Consider the following 12,735-nt stretch of genomic DNA (forward strand, 5'->3'; position numbering starts at 1 on the left):
TAGGGTTCCCCTCGTCCTCAGCTTGAGACTCCACCTGGGAGTGACCAAGGTGACCCTGTGAGGCACTGCCTGATTTATTGGTTCTACTGATTCTACAAGTCAGGCATCTTATCGGGGGGGGGGGCACTTAAGACCTCTGCTGTGTTGACATTTCTCACGTGTAGGCACTAAGCAAATATTAACATATATTCAAAGATGAAAGAGCACCTTTGTACCATCGATGGGTCTGCCGATTATACCTGGACTTCAATTTTCCCTCCTCCTCTCTCCAATCTGACAACTCTATTTGCCTATTTGTCAGATACTCAGTACTAGAGATCCACGTAGGTACGTAGCAGCTTAATTCCACCAGCCCCATTTCAGACAGATGAAATGCAAAAATAAGTTGGCCAACAAATCTATTGAAACTGTTCTTTCTTCCTCATTCTCAGCAGTGTTTAAAGGTCACCAAATTGTTGAAAATGGGTGCAATAACTCTCTGCAAGAGAAAATACCAGCTAGAGAAAGTTTCATCCACTGAATGTTGTCACTTATGCTTGGAGGGCAAGATTTGCTTGGAAAGGAAAATGGGTGCCCTAGATTTGGAAGCATTCAAACTCCCTTCGTTTGGCAGCCAAGGTTAAGGATCTCTATTGTTCATGTTGGGGAATCAATGGAGAGAAGTCAATCAATGAACATTTATTAATTACCTATTTTGTGCAAAGAACTGGAGAGTAGTCAATCAAAAAGTATATCTTAATCACCTACTATGTGCAAAGAACTACACCACACTCTGGGCATGAGGACAAAAATGAACCAATCACTGGCCTCAGGAGCCCTTTAATTCTAAGACAGAGCTTCCAAATTTTACACTTAGAAAAATGAACTAGAAAAAAGTAATTGTTTTTATTGAATAGTCATTATACAAAACTGAGGTTAAAACATCATGGCTTAAAATCAATAAATAATCATCAAGCACATATTATGCATTTGAAGAGTAGTTACTGAGGATACAATAATAACCGTGGCAGCATTTAAGTCAGACTTTAAGGTTAGCAACGTGCTTTACATACAATCTCGTTTAATCTTCACAACAACTCTGTAGGGTAGATGTTGCTATTATCCTTATTTTACAAATGAGGAAAATGAGGCTGAGAGGCTAAGTGACTTGTCCAGGGTCATGCAAGTGTCCAAGGCAAGATTTTTTTTACTAAGTACAATTCTTTATCCACAAGGGCCACCAAAACACAAGGACAAAAATGAAAAGGTGTCTACCCTCGAGGGGCTTCAATTCAATTGAAGGAAACAAAACATCTCTAAATATTCAAGGCAACCAACTCAATTGTAATCATTGCCAATAGAATGCCTTTATTTTGGCTTCCTGCCGTAGGTGGAAAAACATCTAAATGTTTAGGAATCTGAAGAGCTGTTGCCCAGTCTTTGTTGACAAGTCTTCCTTAAATTAATCAATCAATCAAATATTTATTAAGCATTTACTATGTGTCAGGCACTGAGCTAGGCCTGAGATTCAAGTACAAAGTATGAAACTTCCTATTCCCAAGAAGCTTACATTTTAATGGAGGAACAACAATATGGAATGAATGTAAAGGGAACCAACACAAAGAAATACAAAGAAGAGTAGTTTGGGAGAAGGGCACTAGCAGTGGAGGAGTAAAACAGTGCAGGCTTCATGTAGAAGGTGATGGTTGAGCCAGGTCTTGAAGGAAGAAAAGGATTCCATGAGTAAGTGGTGAAGAAGAGTGAGTGCATTCCAGGCACTAGGAATAGACAGTCAGGGAGATGGGAGATAAGTGCCTTGCTCAAGGAACACAGAGAAGGCCAGTCTGAACGGACTTCAACCTTCCAGGATGGCATACTGTGAAGATAGGTTGGGACGAGATTGTGAAGGGCTTGAAATGCCAAACAGAGGAATTTAAATATTGACCTAGAGTCAATAGGGGGGACTTTCTATTGACCTAGAGAGATTTCTTTCTCTTACTTTTTTTCTTCAACTTCTTCTACACCAAAAAAATAAATGAATGAATGAATGAATGAATGAATAAATGAATAAATAAATAAGATCCAAGAATCAGTGGAAACAATGTGGAGTTTGTGCGGGCTTAAATTCTTTTACATTTACCACCTCTGTGACCTTGCTCAAATTATCAGTTCTCTCTTGGCCTATTTCCTCAATCATAATAAAATGAAGAGAGTAAGACATCATCTTCATCATCAATCAATCAATCAATCATTTTATTAATCCTACTGTATGCCAGGCACTGTGACACAAAAAAAAAAGCAAAACCCCGTTCCTGCCTTCAGGGAGCTTACAATCATTATCCTCTCCATCACCATCATTATTTAATGATGTATAACTAACGTATAGCCCTTCAAGGTTTTTCATGCTCTTTAAATATATTGTAGCATTGAGACCTCACAACAGCTTTTAAAGTTGGTATTATTATTATTCCCATTTTACAGGTGAGGGGCTAAGAAATTTGAATAACTTGCCCAAGGTTGTAGAACTAGTTAGGTGCAAAGGCAACATTTGAACCCATGTCTTTATAACTCTGTGGCAGCTAAGTGTCGAAGTGAATGGAGTGCCAGGCCTGGAGTGAGGAAGACTCAACTTCCTGAGTTCAAATCTGGCTTCAGACACTCACTAGCTATGTGACCCTGGGTAAGTCACTTAACCCTATTTACCTCAGTTTCCTCATCTGTCAAATGAACTGGAGAAGGAAATGGCAAACCACTCTAGTATTTCTGCCAACACAAAAAAATGCAAAAAAACCCCCCAGTATTTCTGCCAAGAAAACCCCAAATGGTGTCACTAAGAGGCATCTTGACTGAAAACAACCAGGTAACTCCATAACTCCAAGTCCGTTCTGCAATTCACTAAGTCAGGCTGCCCTAGGGTGAGTCCATCACCAGACATGTCTCATGTTTCATCATGGGTCCTCAGGAATCATGGTTGGTTATGGCATTGATCAGAGCTCTGACATCTTTCCAAATCCATCCATACCTTTATCCAGAATCCACCTAGAATAACCAAAGGAGAGAAAATACACATCAAGTGCCTCATGTTGTCCCACAATGCCCCCTTCTGGCCAAACCTGGGGTGTTTTTTTTTCTTCCTGGTCCCCAGAGTTCTTGGAAGCTGGAGCCTTAGGGATTGAATGGACTCTCTTACTGGCAGCCTTGGTGCTGGATTCCAAGCTCTTTGTCTATTTACATTCCAAATTACCACGAGTTGTTAAATCAACACAGAGGTAACAGAGCTCACTTGAGCTTAAGGCGAACACCTGAGAAAACTGGGCAGCTGTGGGGAGTGTTTCTACAGACTTAGCCAGTCCTTCTTTTGACTGCAAGCAGCTGGTACCGGTGCCTTCTTCCTTGACCTGCTGACACAGTTCACAGAGTCACCAGTGGGGTGCCAACAGGACCTGCTGATTGCAAAGTGTGGGTATGTCCAATTGTGTTTTCTCTATTGGATTATAAGCATTCTTACTAAGCTAAGGGGGCTCCTGCGAATACAATAGGCTTAAAAAATTAATAAGAGGAAAATGAACTTGAAAATTTAAAGAATTTCAAAAGAGCCCAAAGGGTCCTAGAGTAAAATAAAACCAGGAATACAATTACTCTTCCCCAAATGGCTAATCGGCCACCCCAATCCAACATATCTATTTCATTTGCGGCTCGGTGCAATAGGAGGAGTTGGCAGCCAGATAAAAACGCGGGTGACGTCAAAGATTCCTTCTTGCTGTCATATCTGACCCTGCTCTGAAAATGGAGGTGTGTTATATTGAGGACAAGGTGCTGAGGTGTTTAGTTCAGGGAAGCATATGGAACAAACCACAGTCCTTAATACAAAGGAGTGCTAGAAACTTGGTACTTGGCGAGACTTTGCTTTGAGGGCGTGGGCTTGAATTTACCTTACCGAGCCAAATTGGGCCAAGAGGCATACCTCTCCTGCCCCCTTAAGTCTAGAAAAGCTCTTGGACATGGCGTGCCCCAGATTGGCAGTGCCAACTTGGCACTGGTCATACTATCTGCTGGGTAGTGTCATAGAGTATCCAAAAGCTACTATCAACCAGTCCAAGCCCTTCATTTGGATGGAGATGGAAACTGAGCCCCACAGAGGTTACACAGCTTGCCTAAAGTCACACAAGTAATAAATGGTAAGGGTAGGATTCAAATCCAGGTCCTTTGACTTGAAAATGCTGCCTTCTTTCTGTTGTGCCATAGAATCATAGTCGTGAAAGTAGAAGGGACTCTAGAGGATATCTGGTCATGGGATTATAAATCTAGAGCTAGAAGGGACCCCCTTATTTTACAAATGAGACAATTGAGGCCCAGAAGGGTTAAGGGACTTTCCCAAAGTAATACCAGCAGTAAGTGTCAGAGGAAAAATTTGAACTCAGCTACTCTGACTTAAGGCTACCTCTACGTACTGGAGTGGGAGATCATGGGGGAAGGAAGAAGGAAGGAATGATTATTTATTAAGCACCTACTATGTGCCAGGCACTGTGCTAAGTGCTTTATAAATATTATCTCATTTGAACCTCACAACAACCCTGAGAGGTGGGTGTTATTAGTGTGAATTTTACAGTTGACAAAACTAAGCAGAGGTTAAATGACTTGCCCAGGATCACACAGCTAGTAACTATCTGAAACCAAATTTGAACTTCAGTCTCTTTGAGACCCAGTATTTTATCCACTGAACCACCTAGGTTCAGATCTGAACCCATTTGAACGTGGATTCAAATCTCAGCTCCTTCACTTCCTTGACGAAAGTCTTTCCCCATGCTAAATCTGTGACCCTCCCACCTTGGACGAGCCCCTTTGCTGCTCTAACGCTAAATTTCCTCATCTGTACAAATGAGAATTATTCTGACTGCTTCTCCATGTAGCTATGAGGATCAAATGAAACATTCATTTACAAAACGTTTTCATCACAACCAGCCTGTAAGGTAATTGAGGGATTCTTTTAAAATTTTCTAGGCTTAAAGCAGCAGGAGACGTATGACTCCTGGTCCAATTTGGCTCAGTAAGGTAAATTCAAGCCCACACTCTCAAAGCAAAGTCTCCCCAAGTCCAGATCTAAAATGTAAAATTCTTTTAAAATATCTGTTGTTTAATAAGAATGTATACGTAGAGCTTGTATCAGATTGCACGCCATCTTGGGGAGGGAAACAGGGAGGGAGGGAGAGAAAATTTAAAACTCAAAAGCTTATGGAAATGAATGCTGAAAACTAAAAATAAATTAATTAATTTAAAAATAAAATTAATATTTGTTTTTATTCTGAATTTAACAAATACCCATTAAGAAAGGCACAATGTGCATTCTGAATAGAAGAGAACATGAAACTGCTGACTTTCTATCAGTTTGTAGCTTTCAAAGCTATCTTGTTCTTGCATCCTTCTCTTCTGAGAGTATATTCTTATTATCCCCATTTTAAATCAGCTATTTTTATTATTTTAATTAAGCACTCTTTAGTTCTAGTATATGCATTAGGTGCCCTTGGCCTGTTTGTCATTCATGTGTCTCCATTTTTATTTCTGATGGGCTGAATACATTGTGTCACAGTGAGCCCCGAGTCAGAGAGACCTGAGTTCAAATAAGGTCTCAGACGTTTACTAGTTGTGTGACCTTGGACAAGTCACTTAATTTCTGCTTGCCTTAGTTTCCCCAACTGTGTAATGGAGATCATAACATCTACCTCCCAGAGTTGTTGTAAGGATCTAATAAGATAATATTTGTAAAGTGCTTAGTGCAGTATATCAAGGTACACTTGGTACTTAATAAATATTTCTCCTCCTCCTCTTCCTCCTCCTTATCATCATTTGGGGGAGGTGGGAAGGGTCTTGGAACTCTTTTTAATTATATTGATTACATTAATTATGCTAATAATGAAGTAGGAAGTATGGAATTTTTGGTATGGAAACTCTCTTCCCACCTCTGGATTCAGTAATTTATCTGTAGAGAGTTGGCCAGACTACTGCCCAGACTTCTTCCTATTTACTCAGAATGAAATTATTTTCATAAAAAGGTCTTCTACTCTTTATTGCGTTATATGTTAGCCACTCAGACTGGTCTTCCATTGTTCTTGCATGAGTGGCTTTCCAAAAAACGCTGCTGGTGCCCCACAGATGTCCAAATTTACAATGACAAGCTCTTTATGGTAGAGTCATGGGTGATAAGATTGAGAAGCAGGGCTTGGGCCTCCTCCAAGATCCAGGTGGAACCTTGGAATGAGTGCAGGATTTTTCTGGGGTTAATCTCCTAAGGGCCTTAACTTCTCTCTCCACCTTGGAGGCCTTGGGAGGTCAGGGACTCAGCAGTCTCCCCAAGCCTGTTGGCTCTCTACCTAGTCATCCAATCTTCTGAATTGAGTTAACCCCACTGGCTTTGATAACGTGGGGTTCATGATTCCAGTCAATCCCTAGCAGCCGGAGGTTTGAGAAATGAGCTTTAGGTAGGTCCAGCAGAAATCTGCAGGAGTATCTTAAATTCTGTGCCAGGAGGGTTGAACTACTAGATAAGCAGGCTGAGCAAGGTGAAAGAAGTTAGCTGAATATGGAAGGGGGTGGGTGGGATGGGGGGGGATGATTGTATTAGGTTGTGATTCTAAAAATAATCTACAATCCAATTATTTTTTCCTGGACATTTGATTTCATCGGTCAGTAATATGGAAACAACCCCTCTCCATATTGGCCACTTACCTGAAATTTATGTAATCGTTTTAAAGTGTTTCATTTTCTTTTTAATTAATTACTTTTACTAGAAACAACCATTGGCATCAATCCAAGCAAATATATTTAATAACAATTTATGTTTAAAGTAATTAATGTCAATGCATAAAATATCATAAAACCTTTCAGTTCCTCCCACTGAGTCCTCATAAGGATTTTGTCTTTTCATTCGCAATCTCTTTTCCTCATATGATCAGAATTAGTGTGTATTCCATTCTTCTAATTCTCTCTCTTTTCTTTTATTATTTTGTAAAGGTCTTTCTAATTTATTTTTATTCTTCATACTTGTCCATATTAATTATTTCATAGGACCATGAGATCAGAGATTTAAAGCCTGGAAGGGTCATTTTAAAAGCATAGAGTACAAAGCCCCTCATTTGGAAATTGAGACCCAGAGGGCACAGGGTCACACACCTAGTATCTGAGGTAGGATTCAAACAGATGTCTTCCCGACTCTCTACCCATATACGATGTTGCTTCTAATATTCTAGTACATTAACATATCACTATTTCCCCTTTTGTTGGACATTTCTGTTGCCCATTTTTTTGCAATTTTTGCAATGTTTGCAATTTTCTTTTATACTGAATACCATCAAAATATTTTACAGTGCTTTATTGTTGTTATTTTTTATAGCACCATCAAGCTAATAATGGAATCTTCCCATTCCTTATCATAGAAGTATTTTACAGTTTTAGAGAATTGCCCAAGGCACTGACAGATTAAGCTACTTGCCCAGAGTTGCTGATCTACCAAGCATCAGAGATTGGAGTTTTACCCAGTTCCTGACTCCAAGGCCAACTTTCTATTAACTACACCACCCTGCCTCTAGTGTCGTATTACCTCTCCAAAATATCCTGAAATCTAAAATAAGAGGGATTTTTTCTCTCCCAATAAATTCAGCTTTGAACACCTTTTGGGAAATCATTGATTGGTGAAGGTCCTTATACCTCCCCCCACCTCCAAGAAACTGGGAAGTCAGACAGTTGTACCTGGAAGCTCAAGAGTTTACAGGAAAATCTTGTAAACTCTTTAGGATAGGGACTTTAATTTTTCTCTCTGTATTTCCAGAACTGAACACAGTGCTTGGCGTTTAATAAATACTTGTGGATTGATTGATTTTAGCAATAGCCAGGAGCACTCAACTCTTCAGCCTGCTACAGTTCCATTAGATGATACTAACAGATAAATGAACCTTCTCCCACCAGTGAAGGAAATAACAGACTCTGGCCACTGGTCCCCAAATCATGGATGGTCCCCAATGATCTGCTTAGCCCCACCTGGGTTATCATCCGTAGGCCCATTAATATAAAAAGCCCTGCCTGTTGAAAAATATAAATGAAAGAGAGGTTAGTTTCCAGATCTTTCTGAATTTGTATCCTAATTATAATTAAAAATAAAAACAAAAAAAAATGAAGAGTAGGAAAAACTGTGAAACCAGATGAATGACTAGTGTTTCCCATGAGCCCAAGGTCTACTCTGAAGGTTAGGTACAGGGGACAAAAGTTCCTAGAACCAAACTCATGTTAGTTGGCATTTCCTTAAACCTTTATGGAAATGGTTGGCAGAACCCCTTACACCTGTGATCTCACTTGATTCTCACTGATGGCCCTGAGAGGTTGTTGCTTTTATTGTGCCCGTTTTCCAAATAAAGAAACCAAGTCTCTTGGAGTTGAAGAAATTTTCCCAGGGTCATACAGCTAGGAAGCTTCTGAGGCAGGATTTAGATACAAATCTTTCTAACCCCAGGTGGATTGTTCTGTCCCCTAGGCCTATCTAGAACTCTCTTGCTCTACTAAGTGCCTGAAATGGAGGGGGGAATGACACCAAATCATCAGATGAAATTGATGTTATAGCTATTATAGCTACTGGGAAGGAGAGTGAGGGTTTAGAGCTGAGACTTCATTTGTATCAGAAACTCCCAGTGTGGAAATAGCTCCACCAATGAAATTGAAAATCACTGGCAACTTAGTGTTAGAGAGCTGCCTGAAGCACCCAGAGGCTGGGATTTGTCTGGGGTCACCCAACCAGTTTGTGTCAGAGGCAGGATTTGAACCCAGGTCTTCCTGGCTCCACAGGCAGCTCCCTATCTATCAAGCCAGGCTGTCTTTCACCATTCAAATCAAGTCTGAAAATCTGGATATTCCCAAGGCCTTTGAATAAAACAAAATATGCAACAAGCAAACAAATTTATCTGGAATTCTTTAGGAAAGTTGAGTGGTTAAGCTCAAAGAATTCCATACATTCTCCATCATCTCTTTTACATTTGTCACATCTTTATATGTCGCAAGACACTGTGGAATAGAGAATTAAAGAAACTCTTTAGAAAATTCAATCCAAGAAGAATCCCCAAATTTGCTTTGTTTATTATTAAGCAGAGACTGGAAGACCACTTGTTGGATATAAAGAAGGAAAGAGAATAAGCATTTATTAAGCACCTACTATATGTCAGGCCATGTGCTAAGCACCTTACAATTATTATCTCCTGTGATCCTCACAGCAACAACCCTTTGAGGGTGCTGCTATTTTTATGCCCATTTTACAGTTGAGAAACTAAGACATACATACAGGAGATTCTTGGTGATGTATGTTTTGGACCAGATGACCTATGATGCCTATCCCAGCTCCAAGATTCTGTGATTCAGGCATTTGGTTAGCTCTGGCCAAGGGTTTTTTTTTTAATCTGTAATTCACCAGTGACAAAGTGAGATGGAAGGATAACGTGAACACAAGGAATACCTTGCTGTTAAAAGCAGATCTTGATATTTCTCTTGGAGGATGATGAAGAAGAGGGGAGAGACAGAGAGAAAGAGACAGAGACAAAGAGAAAGAGAGAGACACAGAGAGACAGAGAGAGAGGAGAGAGAGAGAGACAGAGACAGAGGAGAGAAAAAGAGATAGAGAGAGGAGAGAGACAGAGAGACAGAAAGAAAAGAGAGAGACAGAGAAGGAGAGACAGAGAGAGAGAAAGAGAGGTTCATAAAAACAGACAGAGACAGAGAGATGTGGGGCAAGAGATGAGCACAGAAGCAAAAGAAGGGAGAGGGAACAAAGAGACAGAGAGGAGAGGAGAGACGCACAGAAACTGTGAGAGAGAGAGGGAGACACAGAAAGACAGAGGCAGCAAGGAGGAAGAAACAGAGACAGAGAAAGGGAGAGAGAACAGTGAAACAGAGAAAAAAAGGAGAGAGACAGAGACATGGAGAGAGAAAGAGAGGAGGAGAGACAGGAAGAGAGGAGAAAAGAAAGAGAAGAGGAAGAGAAAGAGAAGGAGGAGGAGGAGAGAGAGACAGAGAAAGACAGAGAGAGAGATTGAGAGAGAGAGAGAGAATATCCTTATTATTATTGAGTTGCCCATATATAGTATCCTTATATTGTTGGTAATTAATTTCAGGTAAGACTTTTCAGGCTGATGAAGACATGAAAAGTCCAGTTTCTTAGGTTTTTGTATAAGGCTGTTCAAAATAGTGCCCCTGAGATTAAATCCCTAACAACCAAAACAAAATGTGCCCCATGCCGTTGTCTTCATGGTCATTTGTCAGGAAAGAGAAGGAGCCTCCCTTCTCATTGCAAGGGCTTCGGATGAATGAGAAGGTCTCTAAAGCGCTCCCTGTCTCCACTTGGCTCATTCAGCTTCTCGGGCCCAGGCAATAGGAATAACCATGAGCTAAGCCCTTCGCTACTTAGTGTAAGGCTTTGCCTTTATTTAGTTCGCTTAAGATTAGAGGCCCTACATCACCCCTCTGAGATGGACGCAGAGGAATTGGAATCCTTTTATGACTAGATAAACTCTCAGACTTTGATTACCAGCCTTCACTGGTCCCATTTGGTACAACATGATCTTGTGGGTGGGTTCGTGTTGGGCCACCTGGACGTCATCCAGGCATACTTTGCACCTTGATCCCAACCTCAAACGCTCGGGTAGGTTTTTATTAAATGATCACCTGCCTCATTCTGGATCAGTTTTTCATAGAAAGAACATACACTATTTCTTCTGCCACATGGGAGGTCTTTTACTAGACTCATGCATAAACGACAGCTGTAGCTGTTTTCTCCCCTTATCTGAACTTGTTATTTCCTTGGTGTGGGGAAATTCCAGTATAGAAACTCCCTGTACCCATGCAGTTTATCAATTGTTCCATTATCTATAATCTCGGAAAGTTTTCTGGGGAGCCATAAGATTTGCACAGGGTCACGTTAATACGCGTTGCAGAGGCAAGACTTGACCTTGATTCTTTCTGACTTGCAAGAAATGGGAGATGCACAAATTTAGAAACATCTCTACTTCAAATGTTCATGCAGACTGTTTGTGCCCAACCTGTGGTATTTGTGTTGGTCTGATCAGCCAGAGTTGGACCCACTACCTTGACTCCAACATAGTTATGTCATTTTGATCCCCTTTGAGAAGCACGATAACCAATCATCCTTCTATTTTAGAATCATGCTGCCTCTGGGCCTCAGCTATATGTTACTTGAATATTTTAGACCCTTTTTATCCAAATGCCTGTTGATACTGTAGAATTTCAGAGCAGGAAAGACTAAAGTGATCACTTAGCAACTTTGATGGAGGAAGCTCCATTAGACTGTGACCTCCCTGAGGGCAGGGACTATTTTTTTTTGGCTTTTCTTTGTATCCCCAGGACTTAGCACAGTGCTCCACACATGGTAGGAGCTTAATAAATGCCTATTGATTGGTTGAGGTCTGGAGGGGTAATAAAATAATAGATTTATCAACTTAGATCTGGAAGGAACCTTAGAAGACATATAGTCATTTTACAGAATGAAGTAATTTGCCCAAGGTAACTCAGCTGGTTAGTAGTAGAGGCCAGGACTGGAACTTGGGTCTTCTGACTCCCAGGCCCCCCCACCTCACTTTTACTGCAGGTGGTATAGGCTGAAAGAATGAATTTGAGTGAAAATTTTTAAAAATCACACGGAAAAATTCATGCTCCTACCTAAGCCATATTCTCAGATTCTAGTGCAAAGGAGACTTCACCAGGAGATGATGATGATGATGGTGATGGTGGTGGTGATGATGATGGTGATGGTGATGGTGATGGTGATGGTGGTGGTGGTGGTGGTGTTTATGGTGATGGTGATGATGATGGTGATGGTGATGGTGAAGTTGAACCCAGGTTAAGAACCTCTGATGTAGGGGGATCAGGAAAGGCTTCCTGCTGGAGTTGGTTCATGAACAGAGACCTGAAGGAAAGTAGAGATTCTAAGAGGCAGCAGTGAGGAGGGAAGCCACTCTGGGAAGTGGGACAGCCTCTGCAAAGGAATGTAGGAGATAAAAGTTCCAAGTTTGGGAAGTGTTGAGCAGATGCGGTTCACTGGAACAGAGAATGGGGGAAGGAGAATATTGAGAAACAAATCTGGAAAGATAGTTTTAGACAGATTGTGAGGGCTTTAAATGCCAAGTATAAGGATATGCTGTCAAAAGCAACAGACAATTTTTTAGTCCTATCCAAATGGGGACAAAAAGAGAGAGGAAAAAAAAGTCAGTAAAGGGATGCAAGGAAGACAAAATGCCGGGAATTTTCCCTTGAAACCTTTAAAGTCAGAATAGCTTAAAAAAAAACACTCCACCATTTGGGGCTGTGATTTTTCAACTTTTACATGTTACTCTTTGGGGGACAATTTCATTTTCAATTGTAAATAATTTTTGTTTGTCTTTTTTTTTGGTGTTCAATTACAAATCACAGGGTAAAATAGTCACCAATTATTGTAAAATTTGTAGAACAAAAACATCGCACTTTTTATTCCATCAGACTTTTTTTGGCTGTCAATTTTTTTAAAGCTTTATTTGTAAAGCTTTCCAAAGTACCCCAATTTTTAAATTTCTTCTGTCTTCATTCAATCAAGAGACATTTATTAAGTATCTACCATATGTCAGGTACTGAGTTAAATATTTCTGTCTGTTCATCATTCTCAAATGACCTGCTTATACTTTCCAAATTCTTCTTCTTCTTCTTCTTCTTCTTCTTCTTCTTCTTCTTCTTCTT

The 12,735-nt window shown here is 40.4% G+C and overlaps 1 protein-coding gene across 1 annotated transcript in view; it reads left to right on the forward strand.

Annotated features, from left to right (window-relative positions):
- Positions 1-3,393: 3,393 nt before the first annotated feature.
- Positions 3,394-12,735, forward strand: part of SLC1A2 (solute carrier family 1 member 2) — a 146,909-nt gene continuing 137,567 nt past the window's right edge. Inside the window, exon 1 of the mRNA XM_027837820.1 lies at positions 3,394-3,442. The gene's annotated coding sequence lies outside the window, so the exon portion shown is untranslated. The remainder of the gene's footprint in view (positions 3,443-12,735) is intronic.

Source organism: Vombatus ursinus, unplaced genomic scaffold, assembly GCF_900497805.2.
Source record: "Vombatus ursinus unplaced genomic scaffold, bare-nosed wombat genome assembly UNPS02014822.1, whole genome shotgun sequence".
Classification (NCBI taxonomy): Eukaryota; Metazoa; Chordata; class Mammalia; order Diprotodontia; family Vombatidae; genus Vombatus; species Vombatus ursinus.